This window comes from Eubalaena glacialis, chromosome 18 (genome assembly GCF_028564815.1).
Source record: "Eubalaena glacialis isolate mEubGla1 chromosome 18, mEubGla1.1.hap2.+ XY, whole genome shotgun sequence".
NCBI classification, from domain to species: Eukaryota; Metazoa; Chordata; class Mammalia; order Artiodactyla; family Balaenidae; genus Eubalaena; species Eubalaena glacialis.
Genome location: NC_083733.1, coordinates 55,422,532 through 55,441,872, shown reverse-complemented (window position 1 = coordinate 55,441,872; position 19,341 = coordinate 55,422,532). Strand labels below are relative to the sequence as shown.

The window sequence follows — 19,341 nt, the reverse complement described above, 5'->3', positions numbered from 1 at the left end:
GAACAAATTATGTGGACAATTCATAAATGTAGAAGAAATGAGGGACGTACAAAAATCACCATTAGGGAAATACCACAGTGATAACTGTTGCAGGCAAGATTCACCCTACCAACGCATGCCAAAATGAGCAGGTGCAAGTTCAAGGAGAAACAAGTGTAGTCTCAAAGCACCTCCCCCAAGATAACTATCAATTGCAAAGGGAAAAAACAGTTACCGGACAGTGGAGAAACCCAGCAGACAGCACCATGATGAAGTGATCCAGGTTAACATCACCAGCGACGAGACACGTGGACCCGCTGGTGCCATGCACCGAGGCGGGCACCTCACCTCTGCCAAATAATGCATAAGCTCAACCCTGTCATGAGGAAACATCAGACAAAGCCAAACTGAGACAATCTACAAAATAACAGGACAGCTCTCTTCCAGAGTGTCATGGTCATAAAAGACAAGGAAATACTGAGGAACCGATGCGGATTGGAGGAGGATTAAAGAGACATGACAACTAAATGCAGTAAGGATCCTGGATAGGGTCTTGGAAGAGAGAAAGGACATCAGTAGAAAAACTAGTGAAATATGACTGAAGTCTGTAACTTAGTTCATAGTACTAGACCAGTGTTCATTTCCTAGTTTTAATAGTTGTGCTACAGTTGTATAAGATGGTAGCATTTGGGGATGCTGGGTGAAGGGTAGATAATGTGAACTCTCTGTACTATTTTTGTCACTTTTTTGTAAGTCTAAAATTCCTTTAAAATAAAAAAGTTAATACAAAATTGTATGGCCATCATCAAAAAGTCTCCAAACAATAAATGCTGGAGAGGGTGTGGAGAAAAGGGAACCCTCTTGCACTGTTGGTGGGAATGTAAATTGATACAGCCACTATGGAGAACAGTATGGAGGTTCCTTAAGAAACTAAAAATAGAGCTGCCGTATGACCCAGCAATCCCACTACTGGGCATATACCCTGAGAAAACCGTAATTCAAAAAGAGTCATGTACCACAATGTTCACTGCAGCTCTATTTACAATAGCCAGGACATGGAAGCAACCTAAGTGTCCATCGACAGATGAATGGATAAAGAAGATGTGGCACATATATACAATGGAATATTACTCAGCCATAAAAAGAAATGAAATTGAGTTATTTGTAGTGAGGTGGATGGACCTAGAGACTGTCATACAGAGTGAAGTAAGTCAGAAAGAGAAAAATAAATACCGTATGCTAACACATATATATGGAATCTTAAAAAAAAAAAAAAAGGTTCTGATGAACCTAGGGGCAGGACAGTAATAAAGATGCAGATGTAGAGAATGGACTTGAGGATACGGGAAGGGGGAAGGGTAAGCTGGGACGAAGTGAGAGAGTGGCATGGACATATATACACTACCAAATGTAAAATAGATAGCTAGTGGGAAGCAGCCGCATAGCACAGGGAGATCAGCTCAGTGATTTATGACCACCTAGAGGGGTGGGATAGGGAGGGTGGGAGGGAGACCCAAGAGGGAGGAGATATGGGGATATATGTATATGTATAGATGACTCACTTTGTTATAAAGCAGAAACTAACACACCATTGTAAAGCAATTATACTCCAATAAAGATGTTAAAAAAAAACAGAATTGTGCCAAGAAACATCCCTTAATGGAAATCTGGCCCCAAGAGACTGTCCCACAAACAAGCTCCAGGTACCCGGGCAGAGCCTTAGGCCAGGATGAAGGAATATGAAGAGACCCAAGAAACAGCCAAGGGAGAAGATACTGTCTAGATTTTTTTTTTAAAACTTTTTTTTTTTGGCCACGCCACACGGCTTACGGGATCTTAGTTCCCCAACCAGGGATCGAACCCGGGCCCTCAGCAGTGAGCGTGCGGAGTCCTAACCACTGGACCGCCGGGGAAGTCCCCCTGTCTAGATGCCCTCAGTTCCCAAACTCGACTGACTGGTCCCTGCAACTCAGCCAACACCACTATCTGCGTCCAGAGTCTGGATGCCAGAATCTTCTGTTCTCCCACTTTCCACGCTATTGGGGTCTCTTGGTGATTCAAAGATCAGACAGCACCCCCTCTCCCAAGCCCCTAGTGGCATCCTGCCAACAAAGGTTGACATCCTCGTTTAGGAATGCCCCACTACCACCTGGACTGCCCCACACCCTGAGGCCCCCTCCTTTACTTGGTCTGGGCCAAAGAAACCAAAGAGGGTGCTCACTAGCAAAAAACCCAGAAACCTAATTATAACACATTCAAAATCTTTATATTACAGGTAAGTACTTACCATGTGTACATATTTTAATTTCGTGTAACTACCTGCACTATACTTTTAGCCTATAGATAAACAGCACATCCACACATGGGGTGATGGGGCCATTCTGTACCTTAACTGTGGTGGCAGTCACACAACGGCATGCATTTGCCTAAACTCAAAGAACCACACACCAAAAAGTGAATTTCACTCTGTGTAAATTTTAAAATGGAAATTGAAAAGTTAAAAAAAAAAAAGACTGTGATACACTGATGGATGCTATGAACAAAGATCTTCAAGACACACTACCACTGGGGACAGTGGGAAACATGCTGCAGAAGTGTCATCTAGCACGGCTTCTTTTTTCTCCATGTAAGAAATTAAAATAATGAGGGTGTATTTGGATAAGGAGGAATGTTCATGAGCAGGAAGAGAGGTCCAGCCAGACACCCACCCAACTACTGACTGCAATGACCTCGGAGGGAAGATGTCAGACTGTGGGTGTTGGGAGGGACGGGGAAGGAGTCATACATCTTTTCCTTGGTACTCTTTCAAATAAAATTTTTTTTTAAACAATAAAGAGGCTTATATGTATGAGCCGTAAAACTTAAGCAAACGAAAGTCACACAAATCTCAGTACTCAACCTTAGTATGTTCTGGACACTAGTGCTCCTTGAGGGTCCCAGGAGAGCCGAGGTCAAAGACTGTGCATCTACGGAGAGAAAAAAAATGAGGTTACATCTTTGGCCAGCATGAGCCTTCCTGCTGTAGTACCCACCTGTCATTCACGAAGTCACTCCCTCAACAAGTATTTATTGAACGCCTGCTGCGTGCCAGGCACCGAGGGTACACCAGTGACCAAGACAAAGTCGCTGTCCTCAGGGAGGAGACACTCCAGCAGGGGAGGGAGACACTGAACAAACACAGTCCTCAGCCAGGGAGCGGCGGCGCCTTGATGGAGACTAAGTAGGCTGAGGAGAGCAACGGGCTGCCGCTTCACAGAGACGTCAGAGGAGGCCTGAGGACAGAGACCTGAATACAGGAGACCACGAACTGGGTGACTATCTGGGAGAGAGCCTTCCAGGCACAGGAACGGCCACTGCACAGGACCTGAGGCAGGAGGGAGAGGGAGAGGGGCGGGGGGGGGGTGTTCAGGAGCAGCAGGAGGCCCGTGTGCCTGGCGCAGGGTGAGTGCGGGACACGAGGGCAGGGAGGTGACGGGGCAGCTGGAAGGCCATTATAAAGACATGTCCTTCAGACAACTGTGAGCAGAGGAGTGGCAGAGAAAAAGCACTGGCTTGTAACTCTGTATTATTAATTTATGTTTTTGAATATTTAGTATGGTTGTGCATATTTGAGTGGGTATTTCATGGATGAATGAATGTCTCCAGGCCAAGAAGCCACTGTCTGCATTGCTCACCATCACATTTTGGTTTAGGCCAGGCACTTACTAAGCCAGGGAGATGAGATCTGAGAGGACAACCTAGAACCTTCCTATATGCTAAACGATGACTCTCACTCCCTATGTGCCAGGCTCCATCCTAGCAGGATGTGCCGACTCATTTCACTCCCCCAGTAACCCTAGAGGCTGCCCAGCCAGTCGAAAGTACACCATAGGTGGGACGAACCCAGGCAACCTGGCACCAGAGCCTGCTCCCGACCACTTGGCCAGGCCACACGGTCATGGCGGTCAATGAAGACAGGGCTAACTGCAGGCTGGCAAGGCCTCTCCCCATCCTTCCCCAATGCTGCCATGTCCACATGCCATCCACATGCCAAGGCCGACCTCAAATGCCAGCCAGCTCCTCCAGAGGGCCTCAGAGGAAGGAAACCTAGCAAGCAGCTGGCCTACTTTCCAGAGTCCAGGAATCAGGATAGCTTCAATAATCTTGCCCTTAGGGGCTCTGGAGAAGCCAGAAGGGGTTCTTAGTTCTTTACCTTTCTCAGGCCAGGGACCCCTGTTGGCAGCCTGGTGAAGAAGGGTTTGGGCTCCTTCTCAGAATCATGTGTTCAAATGTACAAAATACAATACACAAGATTACAAGGGAAATCGATTATATTCAGATATCAAAATATCTGTAAAACAAAACCTAACCTGAGATACAGTAATATTTGTGTTTCTTTGTGAATGCTTTAAATTATGAGATCTTAGTGGTGGGTCCAATAACTATAGTAATTTAGAAAGAGATGAGTGTAAACAGTACCTTGTAATATCTACAACAACTGTAATGTGACATGGAAAACGTTTTGATCTCTAGCAGCGACAAAGTCACAGGCGTTGCTGATACAATGTGGTTTGTGGCCCTTGTTCAGAAGGAATGGAAATGCTAAATTTCAGTTAGATGGTAGAGAAAATAAAGATGTAATTTTTTTCCCAGCCAACTTCACAATCCTCTAAATTCCATCCAAGGACCCTTCAAGGGTCCATGGACCTGCGATTAAGAACCTCTACGCTAGCCCTGAGATAGGGTAAAGGTGGAGTGTGTGCCCAGGGAAGGTGACAACTAGGGGGTATGCGGCAGATTCAGATCCTCGTGAGTTTTGTATGGGAAGGGGTCCTGAGCATTGGTGGTTTTGGTTCATCCTGCATCCATTTCCCTTTCCAGGTCGGCCCTCCAGACCTCATCTTTCTCACTCAGCCCATGGAATTCCTGTGGGAATGACCCAATCCATGTGTTGGTAGGGAAGGGAGTGGTGTCACAAAACCCAGGCCTGGCCAATAAAGCCACTGCATCCCCTCTTCCCCGCCCCTGGCCTCAGAGATGGCCCAGGGTGGCCCTGGAACCAAAGCCAGGCTGATCAGGTCCACTAAACAGTCTCAGGACATGTGCTGGGATTACGGGGAAATCTCTGGGGCTGCTAAGTTGGTTGGATATATATGTGGAGCTGCCTCAGAGCCTGTCTGACCATAAAACCAACAGAGGACTGCAGCCAGGAGATGGAAGGAAACAGGGTCCTGGCAACCCTGAAGCCATTACACATAGAATGTTCCAGGCTGTGAGTTCAAACATTTCCTTTTATACTTACGCAGGCTGACCTGAATTTCTATTTGTTGACACAACTGAATGACTCTCAACTAACATAGAAGGGAAGAAGTGAGTACGGTTCTTGACAATTCGCACAGCTTACTACCAAGCCACTTAGGAAAGCATAAAATAAAATTAGAAACAGTTACTGTACATAGAATCAGCAAATACAGAAAAACACACACTCTTTGAAAGATCTGAAATAGCCTCTTGGGTAGTTGCTATCCCTAAAGCTGGTCTATGAAACACTAACAATTTTGATTTTCAAGATGCTTGGCAGGCCAGGAGGGAACCAGAAGCACCCAGAACATTTTCCTTTATCACCAGACTTCCCATTAAAAATATTCCTGGGATGATCAGGAAGCCCCTGCAATAAAGCTCCTGTAAAATTGTAATCGCTGCCTTTTAAATTGCATCAGAAATTGCTTTTCTGCCACTCATTTTCCCCCCTTTCTTTCTCTAGAGTGATGTTCATGGCTCTTTAAAGGCACATTAGCAGTGACGTGCAGTGCTGCCACGTCCCTCTGAGCTGAGAATCTACTCCCTGTCAAGTGGAGGAAGCTGTGATGTCCATCAGTTTGAGGTCCCTGATACACAGGAGGGGCCGCAGCAGATGCTGAAGGGTTGTGGAAATGGCAGCAAAGGCAGGCTACAGCGCCAGGAATTCAGCCAGGACCCCAGACATCCCAGAGCCCCTCTTACACCACCTGGGAAGGGAAGATGCCCTTGGAATTTCCTCAGCAACTCCGGCACCCACCAGAGCAACAGCCCCGGCTCATCTGTCACATAAGTCACAGTCACAGGGCTGCACACCTCGCTTCCCACGGTGTATACCAAGAAATAGAAGCCAAGATGAGAGGACCTGGGAGTGAGAGGGTGTCCAGGCCTGACTCCTAGCCTGATGGTTCCTCCCCTCAGCCACAGTGATTGGCTCTGGGAGAGACACATGATCCAAGCAAGGCCAATCAGAGTTGGCCCTGGAAATTTTGCTGGATTACTGGGGGAAAGAAATGGGTGTAAGGCAGGGGCTGTTGAAGGCTTCTTTGCCAGCTGAGGGAGGGGATGGACACCTAAAAATAAAGTCAAAGGTGAAAGAGGCAGAATCCAGAAGTGGCGAAGGGTGTATTCCTGACAAGAATACCTGAGTGCAGACTCCAGTCAGGCTAGCTCTGAGATTTTCAGGTCCCAGAGCCATTAACTTCCCTTTGCAGTTTAAGACAGTTTGAGTTGGGGAGATTCTGTCATTTACAACAGAAATAACTGACTGATAGAACTGGAAGGGACCTCAGAAATCAATACAGTGTTCCTTCATGTTCCAGTGCATGCAATCCTTCTGAGGAGCTGACAAAACAAAACTATGTCATGTCTCTCCAGGAAACACACACACACACACACACACACACACACACACACACAACTATTTCAAGGATGTCAAAGATCTCAAGCCTCTGTTCATAGGAACTGGGTGAAGAACTCTTCAATCTAGTCTGATCTGCCCACTTGATAGATAAGAAGACTGAGGTTCAGAATGCTGAGATGACTTGCTTGGGGCCCAGGGCCAGCTGGAGGCAGAGCCAGGCCTCCAGGAGGTTTCACCTTGAACTCCCCTGAGTATGGTCCTTGGGGAGACAGCAGAGGGTAAGGGGGGCACCGGGCGAGGCTCCAGGCCTCTGCACCCCCATTCACCTACAGCAGCTCCACTTTTTTCTGTTTTTAAAAATGGGCTTTCAGGGAAGTGTCTGACAAAAGTTCCATTACTCCACAATCAACATCCTGAAAACCAATCACTTATATCACATTTCAAAGTACTTACATGTTAATGACCTTGGTTTCCAGCCTCGCTGAAATCCTGTGAAGCCGGCATTATTGCATGCCATGGCTCCGGGCGAGGTGCCTCTGCAGGGCCAGCCAGCCAGGGCGCTGCTCTCCTGACCCCAAGGCAGCCTCAGCCTGTGCACCTGGGCCTTCCTGTTCCTGCACTTCTTCCCTCATATTTCATCTCAACTCATGTGGAAAAGATCATCCATTCGCACCTCTCCACGAAGACCAAGGAAGGAAGAAGGGGTGGCTAATCTGACTGGTCAGAGCCTGTGACTGTTGCTGGCACCCGCTTTTCCAGTGCACAGAATTAACAGCCCCAAAGACTGGGACCAGGGCTACTAGCTCTTTTCTCTCCCTGCGCCCAGAGACGGCAGCTTTCTCTTCTGCTTTCTGTCTCGGAACAGGACACACACCCTGGGCACCCAACCTCTAAGAGTGCCTGGCCACATGCACTCCTCCTGACCAAGCGGTGATGGGGGCGGCCAGGTGTATAAGTGGCTGATCTAGGCATTTAGATTTGAGCTGAAGGAGAACCAAGCCCACAGGGGCCTTCTGCTACAAGTTGCATTCTCCTTTTTAGACTTTACCAGAGCTTCACATTGGGGCATCAGGGACCTACTCACCTACTAATAAAGTGGTTCAGTCGTCCTTCATTTAGAGAAGATTCCCATTATACCCATCCCCATCCTGTCTTTGAAACAGTGACTTAGGAAAATCTCCATTCATTTAACTGCCTCTACCCACCTGCCAACAAAGAAAAGTTGCTTTGCGAAGAAAGGACTTTGCCTTGGGAAAATCTAAGCCCTCAATCACTATCCTGTATGACAGCCGCTGGGATCATCTTGTAATTAATCATGTTTTCTCTTATGACCTATATTCTATTACTAAAATACACTAACGATTCAGCACTGGTTCTTTCACTGATTGATTCAGTCCACAAATGGGACTAAGGCTGTGTTGCTGACTACGAGGGTCTTACATCCTCATCTTCTGTCCTCTCCCCAGCCCCTCCCCTCCCACAAGGGAAGCGCCATGGTATTGGGCTCTGAACATGGGGCTCTGAGGACTTCACTGTGCCGGAGGGTCTAATGGCTGCCCTGCCTCCAGCCTAGCCCAAGTAACTCTGCGGTACAGTGGCACACGACAGACCCCTGCAGAGGAACTGCTCAGGAAAAGCATCAATGCATGACCATCTCATGCACAGCAGATTGGTCAAAACATCAGAGTGTGACACTGCCAAACGTACTGAAGTTGTGGAATAAGGAGAAGTCACTGCAGGTGGGAGTGTACATTGGAACAGACATTTTCATAACAGTTTGGCAATTTCTCGTAAAGAGAAAGAGATGGTGACCTCAGTGACATGCTTCGCCTTCCCAAATGACTGGGGTCTGGGATTCCCTGCCAAGTTCCCAGACCCACGTGGCCTTGCAAATTCTCATTCTGGCTTGAAGCATGAGATTTTGCTTTGATTTTGCTACATTCCAGGCACTGTTTTCAAGTTAACTATCAACTCATTTAACCATCGTAACAACCCTGTGTAGTCGGGTCTACCAGCATTCCCCACTTTTAACAGACCAGAAAACTGTTGCACAGAGTGGGGCAGCCTACCCAAGATCACACAGCCAAGTAGGTGGCACAGCCAGGAAGGATTCGAACTCAGTGCGTCTGGCTCCAGAACTACCAACAATGCCACTTTCCAAACACAGAGTTAAGAGGAAAGGCTCAGCCTTGAACCCAATCTCATTCTACATTCAGACGTTGTTTTCAGATGGATCCAAGACCTAAATGCAAAAGGAAAATACGAGTGTATCTAGATAATGCAGAAGCATATCTTCACATTGGGGTAAGCGAAGGTTTCTCATTCAGGAAATCTGGGAAAGTGTTTGTTCTCTTCACAAAGAGGGTCAGACTCATCCACACAGTCCTCTGCCTCTTCGCCAGTCTGCCTTTTTCCAGCTTGGAGTGTGGACATGACACCTGGATTTGAGAGGGTCCCTCTTGTCCCCAGAACACTACTCAGAATAGAAGGGCTGAACTCTCAGGGTCCCCCGGCCCACTGGGGAAGGGGGGTGCAGCAGCCGTCTTGTGGCCATGAGGGGGCAAGAGAGTCAGAGCAGCGCTGGCATTCACTCTGCCAAGCCACTGAGCCATATTATCTCCCTCCAGATGTTATAAGACACAAACAACCTCCAATGTGTTAAAGTGACAATGCCACCTGTGTAGTCTGATACTTGCAGCCAAATGCACTCCTAACCGAAACACCTGCTACATCCAGACTCCAGCAGCCACATGCTGTGCCATCACCCCGGAGAGTCTGCAAACAGCCATTAACAGGGACCTGAAGGTGTCTCAAAAAGACTCAACTCAGAGGTCAATTTTGGGAATCAAAAATTTCCACCAAGCATGGCTGATCAGAGGCATCCAGAAAGATGACTTGGTGCCTGAATTAATTCTCAGAGGACCTGAATTGGAGACAGCTTTCTTTCTCCCCACAGACCTCTAAGAGCAGTCAGGTAGACCATGATTTTAAAGGCCAAGCCCAGCCCACTGGCACAACTGCTTTGTGGTCTGCTAGCCGCAGGCTCAGGGGCCGTGGAAATCCTGCATAGCTTGTGGATCCTTTTTCCTCCTGTCACCAGGCATTTGCTGGATGTGCCAAGAGTTAAGCCCCTTCCTGCACTCCTATAAAACCAGTCTGTCAATGTGGCTTCAACTGCCGAGTGCCTTTCCACAAAGCACTCTCTAGACCTCAGCTCATCAGATGGGAGACAGAACGCTGGTCAATCTACCAAAATAGGTCAGGCTTTATTTTTAATCCTCTTATTCATTATATATATTGAAAGGGAAGAATGAACAAAAACAACATTATTAACAGCGAGAATGTCTAGGGTTACTTAACCCCTCTGTGCCTCAGTTTCCTCATCTGTAAAATGGAGATGAGGATGAAGTAAATGACTCCATGAAAAATGTTTAGAGCAGGACTTATCATGTAGTAAGGGTTCATCATTCTTATTGCTGGTGACATGGTCAGTTTTTTCGACTGAAGGCCCTTGAGGGGCTTCAAAATCTCACCCTCTGGTCAACCTGACAGAAAAAGGCACTGCTCTGATTCTGGCCACTTAGGGAAGGAGGAGGCTTGAAGGCCCAGGCCAATGGGCAGAAGCTGGCTGCCATGGCCCAGGGTACCAGGGGCAGGAAACAGACCTGCTGGTGCTAGCTGCCCAGCCAGTAGCCATTCTCCCCCTTCTTCTCGGGATGCTCAGCTAAGACTACATCTCCCAAACTCCCCTGCAGCTAGGGATGGTCAACAAGAGGTAGGCAGACATTGTTGTGGGACTTCAAGGAAAATTCCTTCACCAAGAACAAAGAGCTGGACTACACTTTTGTGCCCATTCCCTACCCCGATTCCCACCTGGACTACAGACTCACTGGCTGGACTCCGGCAGTCACAGTGGACCATGAAGCCACCTTAAGGATGAAAGCTTTGTGCTAGCCATGGTTAAGCAGAAAGATAGAAGGATCTTGCTTTACCTGAGGACTGTGGAGCTGCCAGCCCAGCCACAGACTGCAGATCTCAGGACATTTTACTCACAAGAGAAACCACCTTCCATTGAGTTTACACCATTGTTACTTCTGACCTCTCCTACTGGCAGCCACATGCACTTTCAAATGATACCGTGGACTTACACAGCAGATGACCAACGGAGCAGTGTTTTACACCACAGAAATCCTTCCAGCAACCTGCCACTATTTAAAGTAGAGAGCTAGATACAGCAAGTAGAAAGCTAGATACAGAATTTCCCACAGAACAGGGTTACAATCATTTTGCCTTAGGAGGAGGTAAAATGAGAACAAGATGAGATACACTGAGTCATTCCTCCAGCAACTATTAAGCAGTAGCCGGCACTGTGCAAGGCAGGGCGGTAGACACAGTGAACAAAAGCAGACAGAGTCCACGCCCTTACAAAATGCACAGTCCAGAACAGGGGACAGAAGATAAACAAACAGGGAAACAAATATATTCATAAGTACAAATGGTAAGAAATAGTATGCAGGAAACCAGAGTGAGTTTCAGCACAGAACTGAAGAGGAAGGAGAAGGAAGCCATGTGGAGAACGGAAGTAAGAATATCCCAGAATGTCCACCAAATGAAGAATGGATAAACAACACACAGCCCATCCATACAGTGGAATATTATTCAACTATAAAAAGAATGAAGTACTGATTTGTGTACAACATGGATGAACACTGAAAACATCATGCTGAGTGAAAGAGGCCAGTCACAAAAGACCACATATTATAGGATTCCATTTATATGAAATGTCTAGAATAGGCAAATCCAGAGAGACAGAAAGTAGAGTAGTGGTTGCCAGGGGCTGGGAGGAGGGGGACACAGAAGGAGAGTAACTGCTAGTGGGTACACGGTGTCTTTCTGGGTTGATGAAAATGTACTGGAATTAGATACTGGTGATGGCTGCACAATCTTATGAAAACACTAAAAACCAGTGAAATGTAGACTTTAAAAGGGTGAATTTTATGGTATGTGAATTATTTCTCAATTAAAAGACACTCAAAGGGCTACCCAGACTGAATTACTGGATTGGTAATAAAGTCTCTAATGAAAGTTAAAAAAAAAAAAAAGAATATTCCAGGAGATGGAGGAGGATGGAGGAATCTGTTAAAGAAGCTCATAGGAGGCCCTCCTGCCTAGATGGCTGTGGAGAGGGAGGGAGGGGTGCTAGGAGATGTGGCAGAAGCTTGCGGGCCGTGTGAGCCACAGTCGGCCATATGCTCTTTATTCTAAGTATGACGGGGAGGAGGAGAATGATGTGTTCCGGCTGACATTTCTGAAAGACCCCTCTGGCTGTTGCACAGAGACTGTCGGGGTTGAAAAGCAGCAGGGAGAACAGTGAAGTGGCTGCTGTGACACCCAAGGAGAGATGGTGGTGGCTGGGAGCGGGGGGAGGGCAGCGGAATGGAAAGGAGGAGGCTGGTGAAGATCTGTTTCAGGTCAAGGACAAACAAGCCTTGCTGATGGATTGGCCGTCGGGAGTGAGGCAGAAAAGGGAGATCTGAGAGTGATCTTCACACGGTCTTATGAGTTTTCCCAAAGTGGTTTTCTGCCAGATTCAAACTGTACACAGCACAATAAGAGCAGATCAGCAAATGCCTGTTAAATGAATTTCAATAAATGACCAGTCACTGCCTAATTTTTTGTAGGGCATATTTTTGTATTTTCAATAAAGATACGAATTCTCTCTCTCCATGTGTGTATGTGTGCATATACACACACACACACACATATATATTCTCCCTCTCTCTCTCCATGTAATATCCTTAATTGTACCTGTTTCTCTCCCATCCACAGGTAGATAGTGGTCCACTAGACACCATCAACTACCCAAACCAGAAACCTGAGAATATTCATACATATATACACACACACACACACACACACACACACCAAGCAAGATAAAGCCTTGGAGTCAGTAACAACCAGGTCCTTCCTTCTCTGAGGGGGTCAGAGGAATAGATTAGCCAGTGAGAACTGAGCTCTCACTTCTGATGAACGACCAGTAGGAGAGGAAACAGAGGAAGAGATGCTGCTCCAGAGATAGGAAGTGTTCTTTCTTTTCGGTGGTGGTGAAAGGGTAAGGAACATGGTCAAGAGTGGGGAGAGAGCACTGTGAATAAACGTGGTCTAGTCAAGGGGGGAAGCCTCAGTTTGAGAACAGCCACTGCAAATGAAGCCCAGCAGGAGACAAGTTATGACTCAAAGGGGTCATGAGCCCCTACCCCACTGACAGCCACATCCATACTGAGGGGAACGCCAGAACCCTGGAGGAATGCATCCTTATCCGGGGTCTAGGAGCAGGAAAGGGGAAGGGAAGCCGAGCTTCACAGAGAACAACTCCAGGGCCACCACGATGACAGACCACAGCGCAAACAGAGCCCCAGGAGTGGCGAGACGCAGTGGTCCTGTGGGTGAGTGTCCACCCAACACCTTCCTTCCAGGTCCACTCTCCCCAGCAATAGGGCTCGTCCGTTTTAGGAGCGGGGCGTGAGAAGCATCCCACTGGGTGGCTCTGTGTGGTGGGCTGCGGGTGGACATGAGGTAAGTTGTCACCTGTGCCGCCTGCCCTGTGCAGCTTCATCGGGATCACAGCCAGGGACCTGATCTGATGCCTTGACTTCAGCGTTTCTATAATTCCTCTGCCTTATTCTCACAAGGGGCAGACTTGGTGGCGCTGCATGCTTCACACAGCTGACCAAACTCTGTCCTTATTTCATTCTACCAAATGCCTGGGAAGTAGGTCAAAATAGCCTGTCCTAGTCAGTGAGAAGCGACTTCTCACTACGCACCACATTAGCCCCTCCTAGGCTGACAGAGGTCCAGGGGAGCCTTTCCCAACACCGACGTCACGGGCTCTCCACCCGTGGGCCAGATACCCTCCCAAGGGGGCCTCTAGTGTGGTCCAACATGTGAAGTTTGTTTTGACCACAACTGAGGACACTGCAAAGTCTCCCAGACAGAGTGCTGGGCCGTGTGATGCGGAACAGCATGAGTACTATGCCCACCACTCCAACACGATTCACAGACTCTTGCCCATGCATTTTACATAATCAGGGTCACATCATATTGACTTCTTGGAATCTTGCTTTCCCTCAGCTGCATCACAGAAATGCCTCCAAATCAACTAGTGCTCTTACCCACTCTTTTCAGCAGCTGATATTCCATAGTGTGGAGGTGCCATATTTTACCAATCATTCCCTGAAAAATGGGCATTCATTTTACTTCCAGGGTTTCGCTTTGTTTTTTGTTTGGCCACTGCAAATAATGCTGTGGTAAATAACCTTTTGTACTGGGGCCATTTTTTCTGTAGGGTAGGTTCTCAGGCGTGGTGGTTCTGCATCAAAGGCTACTTATGGAGTATTACATAGTTATGTTAGAGAATGGTTTCCAAGATCAAAGGGTAGAAGCGTATGTATAATATGTGCTTGCTTCGGTATTGAGTATCTCTGGAAGAATACACCGGAAATGGGTGTCCTCACGGGAGGGGAACTGGGTGACAATGGACAGGGGAGGGAGACTTAATTTTCACTGTACATGGTTTTTTGTGTCATTTGACTGCTTTATCACGTGCATGGACTGCTCATTCAAAAATAAATAAGCTTTTTTAGGCTGTCTTCTAAAAAGGTTGCGATGAGTCACATGTCCTCCAGCAACTTGGGAGAATACTCAGTTGAGCTCATTAATGCCCTATATTTTCTCCTTCAAGGTTGTCCCCCCACCCCCTGTTTTTTTGACCTACTGCAAGCTCAAACATCAAATTTCACCTGCTCATGATAGCCACAATGCCTCCAATTCTACAACCCTTGGGCAGGCAGAAAGCAAACTGCCAGAGATATTAATTTTGACAAGTCAGCCTGGCTGGCACCTCCCAACAGCACAAGAGAGAAACCCAAGCCAGGGTGGGAGCCGGTCTTCAGGGACCCAAGGGAACCAATGGCAGAAACAGAAGCAGGGCGCTCTCTCCTCAAGTGCTTGCAGGTCACGCTGTTTTAAACTCCTGCTGGCTGAGCCGCCTCATGAGCTGAGTGGGCCTAGAGCCCCCAAACGCCCAAAGCCTCTGAGAAAGGGCAAAGGAGGCCGGCAGGAGCAGCTGCTGCCCGTAGGCCCTGCATTCTCAAGAACAAGGCCAGAGATGAGAAACAGGAGGGAACGGGGGATGAAGAACATGGAAAAATCCAGCTCAGACAAACAAGAGGTCTTCTTGTTCACTTCCTACAGGCCTGTCAGCCTCCAGGGCTGGCCCAGAGCCAAAGGCCTCACTGGCCACTGTTTTTAAGCCCCACTGTGGCTCACGCAACAGGACGACAAAGCTGAGCCAGTGCAGACAGGCAGGGCCCCCGAGCATGGCAGCAACGCCAACTGAACACACCTGCTGCGGCAATGCTGGCTGGAGCTCTGGACTAACCTTCTGGGGGGAGGGGACTGGACGTGGCCAGAGGAGAAAGCAACTCGGGGAAGGTGCGGGATGGGAGAGCATGAAAAAACATCTCAAAATCGGCAGCGGGTCCACACGATTCAGGTGGTGGATTGAGGCCGTGTGCTACCATTCTGCAGCCTACACTCTGGCACAAGCTGAGCCAGGTGTTGGGGAGGCCCCAGCCTTAGCTCTAATGGTTCCCACTACCTGGAATGCTCTTGCCCTTGATCCTTCGAGACTCAGCTCATCAAGGATGTGTGCATATGAGTGCTGGCTGGAGAGGCCTCTGTGAGCAGGGAGAATGAGAGATGACCTGAGTGACCATCAGCAGGGAAGGGCCAACAAAGTGTGATGCAAACACACAATGGAATCCTTTACGTCTCTCCTTCCCTCATCCTCTGTGACAAGTCTATGAGCAAGTTCTGCTGCCACTACCTCCAAAACAGATCCTGAATCCATTCCCTTTCTCCTTCTTCGTAGGCCAAGCTGCCAGCACCATCTTTCACCTGCACAACTCCATGACATCCCCCACTGGTCTCCCTGAGTCCACTCTTGCCTTCCTAGGTTCTACTCTCCACACACAGACAGAGGGATCAAATAAAACAGGGATCACATCAGATCGCCTTCCTACTTAAAATTCTTCAACACCTCTAGGAGCTCGTCCCCTTCTACTTTATCCCTCACCCAAATGCTCCCCATCACACTGGCCTTTTTTGCCTTCTAAGCTTATTCCTACCCCAGGGGCTTTGCACATTTTGCCCTAGCTATTCTCCAGATCTGCCAGTCAGGTCTCCCTGTGACTGTAGACAGTAATGAGTAGACATGAAAGATAACTACATGCAACGACATGGACATCTCACAGATGTAATGCTGAACAGAAAGGCCAGACACAAAGGAGCATCTACATAAAGTATGATTGCATTTACACAAAGTTCAAATTGGTTTTGCTTGGAAGGTAGGAGTGACCCGGAGAGAGTAGGAAAGGGACTTCTGGGGTCTGGAAATATTGCTTTTAGAGCTGGTTACATGAGTGTGTTGTTTGTTAAAGTTCTTCTAGCTACATACACTTTTAATACGTGCCCTTGTCTTTTTCTGGATCTATATTAGAGTTTAATAAAAAGTTTAAAGAATTAAAGCATTTTGGCAGCCCATAATCTTTCCTATGATTTGGGAATTTCCCACCTATGATCCTTTGTAGGAGGCCGGGCCTGCCTCTCAAGGTAAAATATTATGAAGGCTGGGAACTGACTCTTACTGCTTTCCTTGCAGCCGGGCCATGGGCGCAGGATCTGGGCTCTCCTCAGCAGATGCACCCTTCCTCCACGGCTTAAATTTGCCTGCAGAACCAGGGCTTATTCACCTTGGTGTCTGGAACCCAGAGCTGCAGCCTGGCACATGGGAGGGTCTCACTGAGGCTTGATGAGCAAAACCAACCCCCCTTCCCATCCCCTCCCCACCCCCCCCTGCCCAGCACCATAATGACAGGATCCAACCATTCACTCTTTCAAGAAATGTTTACTGAGTGTCTATTTGGTGCCAGGCACTGTGCTAGGCACCAGGGTTTCAGGTGAACAGGACACTGGAGCTGATAATTCTAGTAGGGAAGCTGAACAATAAACAAAATAACTAAAAGATATAACATGTTAGGTAAGTGCTATAGAGAAAAACAGAGAAGGGAGATAGGGACTTCCCTGAGAAGACAATGTATGAACAAAGGTGTGAAGGATGTAAGGGAGTGAACCACGTGGGTATGAGAGAAGAGCCTTCCTAGTAGCAGGAAGAGCCAGTGCAAGGGTCCTGGGGCAGGCACATACCCTGGTGCCATGTAAGGAGCAGAGCTAGTGAGGAGAGGAGTGGGAGGTAATGGGGGCAGATCGCGTGGGGTCTGGTTGGGGACGGTGAGGACTTTGGCTTTTACTCTGGGTAACAGGGAGCCATGGAGGGTTCCCAGGAGAGGAGGGACAGATCTGATTGGGTGGTAACAGGGTTCCTCTGGATGCTATCTAACCCTCTCCCCTGCCCAACATGGAAACCAATCTCGAAGAGAAACAGAAGTTTGGTCATTTGTGTGGCAAATGTCTGTGAGAAATAAACAAGCAGAAGGCTCTCCACCCACTTCCTCCAGCCCATCAAGGCCTCATGCTGGCCAGCAGGGCTTTGCAACATGATTAACAATCCATATCACATTGTAGGAAATCAGACCCTCTTCCACTGGCCACTGGGAGAATCCCAAAAGCACATGGGGAAGCAGTAGGCCACATGGCTGTGAGAATGCCTTCATGGTGGTCAGCTAGAGACAGAATCAAATCCCAGCTCTGGCTCTTAGCAGCTGGGTGACCCATTACTCATTACTAGACCTTTCTGAGTCCAAGCTTGCTTATCAGTAAAGGGGGGGGGAGGGTAATTTCCACCCCTGAACAGGCCTGTTGGGAGGGTTAAATGAGGTAACAGGGATCAAGGGACTGGAAAAATGCCTGGCACAGAGGGAGTCCTAAAAGATGTCAGCAAAGCTGTTATAACTGAAACACTGAAGAAATAATAAGTCTGATGACATCCCTTGGCCAAACTGGACTCTGATAATATCGAGCATAGGGCTGAAGTGAAGGGTCCTCCAGAGGAGAGAGGCCATCAGGTCGGAAGTTTCTCTCTCCCTCTACCTACTCTCCATGGCATCACTGCCCGGAACAAGCATCATGCAAGCCAGAGAGGAGAGACGGGCCCCAAAGAGTCGGGGAAGCGGGCATCAAATGAGAACAGTATAGGCACGTTTTTCAGTGCTTCACAGGCAGTGTCCCCCTGCCCCCCTGAAGAGACCCTGGCCTGCATCCGTGTCTCTCAAGGTGACTCTGAAAAGGAAATGTAAGTAAAGGGAGAATTTTAGCCACATAAAAGGCAGTCTAGGGCAACTTCTTGCCTCTTCCCCCAGTCAGAAGAGCAGTGGGCCCTCAGCTTGTTCCATGCAAGGAGGGCAAGGCCTCTGGGGCCTCAGGTCTACATCTAACATGGGGATAATTTTCACTATACGCTCGTTCACATTCATTCAGCACATACTTATTAAGCAACTACTATGGGCCAGACACCGCTCTAAATGCTGAGATACAGCAAGGAATGAAACCGTGATCGCTGCCCTCAGAGCTGAGGAGGATGGTGCAGAAAGCAAACAAACATATAACAGCAGAAGGTGACAAGTGCTATGAAAGAAAATAAAGCAGGGACCGTTTTAGACGGGGTGCTCAGGAAGGCCTCTCTGAGGTAGGGTCTCAGCCATTCAAGCTGAGACCTGAATAAAATAGTAAAATTATATGTACACACATACCCATACATATACATAATCTTGGATATGGCTGTCTGTCTGTATGTATAATATACACACATGCATAGAGCCAAGAACACAGCCCCTGCTATGGAAACCTAAGGTATCTAGTTTGATAATGATGCATGCTCTAGGCTGTCTGGGATTGGAATCTTCATAAAACCTACACTCTTCCCCCAGGTTCCAATATGCCTTTCCCAACTGAGGATTACTTGTAAAAGCTGTTCCTTTTCCTTCCCTTTTTCATACTTGGCGGTGAACCACAGACACAGAAGGCGCTCCCGGTCAGGACCCCACCCCCCTGCAAAGCTGCACAGTGCTCCACTGTACAGATGGACCTCACCGATGCATCCAGTCCCCTCGTAGTGCTGGACACGTAGGACAGTTCCCAGCTTCTGCTCTGCCAAACGGTGCTGCAGTGAACTACCCTGGACACACATCACGTCTCACACTCAGGAATATCTGGAGGCAAGAATTCCTCAAAGTGGGAGCGCTGGGGCAAAGGGAGGGGTGTGCAAAGGTCATGCTGACATTGCCCAAGTCCCTCCAAAGTGAGGGTCCTGCTTCCACCCCCCGGCACTGGACAAGCCTGCCTGCTTCCCCACACCACTGCCAGAGGCTCACCTGCTGCTCCTGCCCTTCGGAGAAGTGAAAACTATTATCTCAGCATGACTTTAATTGGCATTTCTCTTATTATATACCATGTTGAATATATATAGACTACACACATAGAATGTATAGAAATACATATTGTGGTATTGTGATTTATAGTAAGAAACAGAGTTGGTCTTTGTTTCTGGCACAGAGTTCCTAAAACCCTGGTAATTTCCTAAGTGATAAGAGCAAAGGGAATCTTTTGTTTTGCATTATTTGGTCTTTTGTCCTGCATTATTTGGTCTTTTGTCCTTAATTCCTAAAGTAGCTTCAGAGTGATAAAGGTGAAAGGAGTGTCCAGTT

The 19,341-nt window shown here is 47.9% G+C and overlaps 1 protein-coding gene across 7 annotated transcripts in view; it reads right to left on the bottom strand.

Moving 5' to 3' along the window:
* SIPA1L3 (signal induced proliferation associated 1 like 3) overlaps window positions 1–19,341 on the bottom strand; it is a 236,803-nt gene that overhangs the window by 136,549 nt on the left and 80,913 nt on the right. For all 7 annotated transcript variants that reach the window (XM_061174284.1, XM_061174283.1, XM_061174276.1 and 4 more), the window contains exon 2: window positions 2,879–2,945. The gene's annotated coding sequence lies outside the window, so the exon portion shown is untranslated. The remainder of the gene's footprint in view (window positions 1–2,878; window positions 2,946–19,341) is intronic.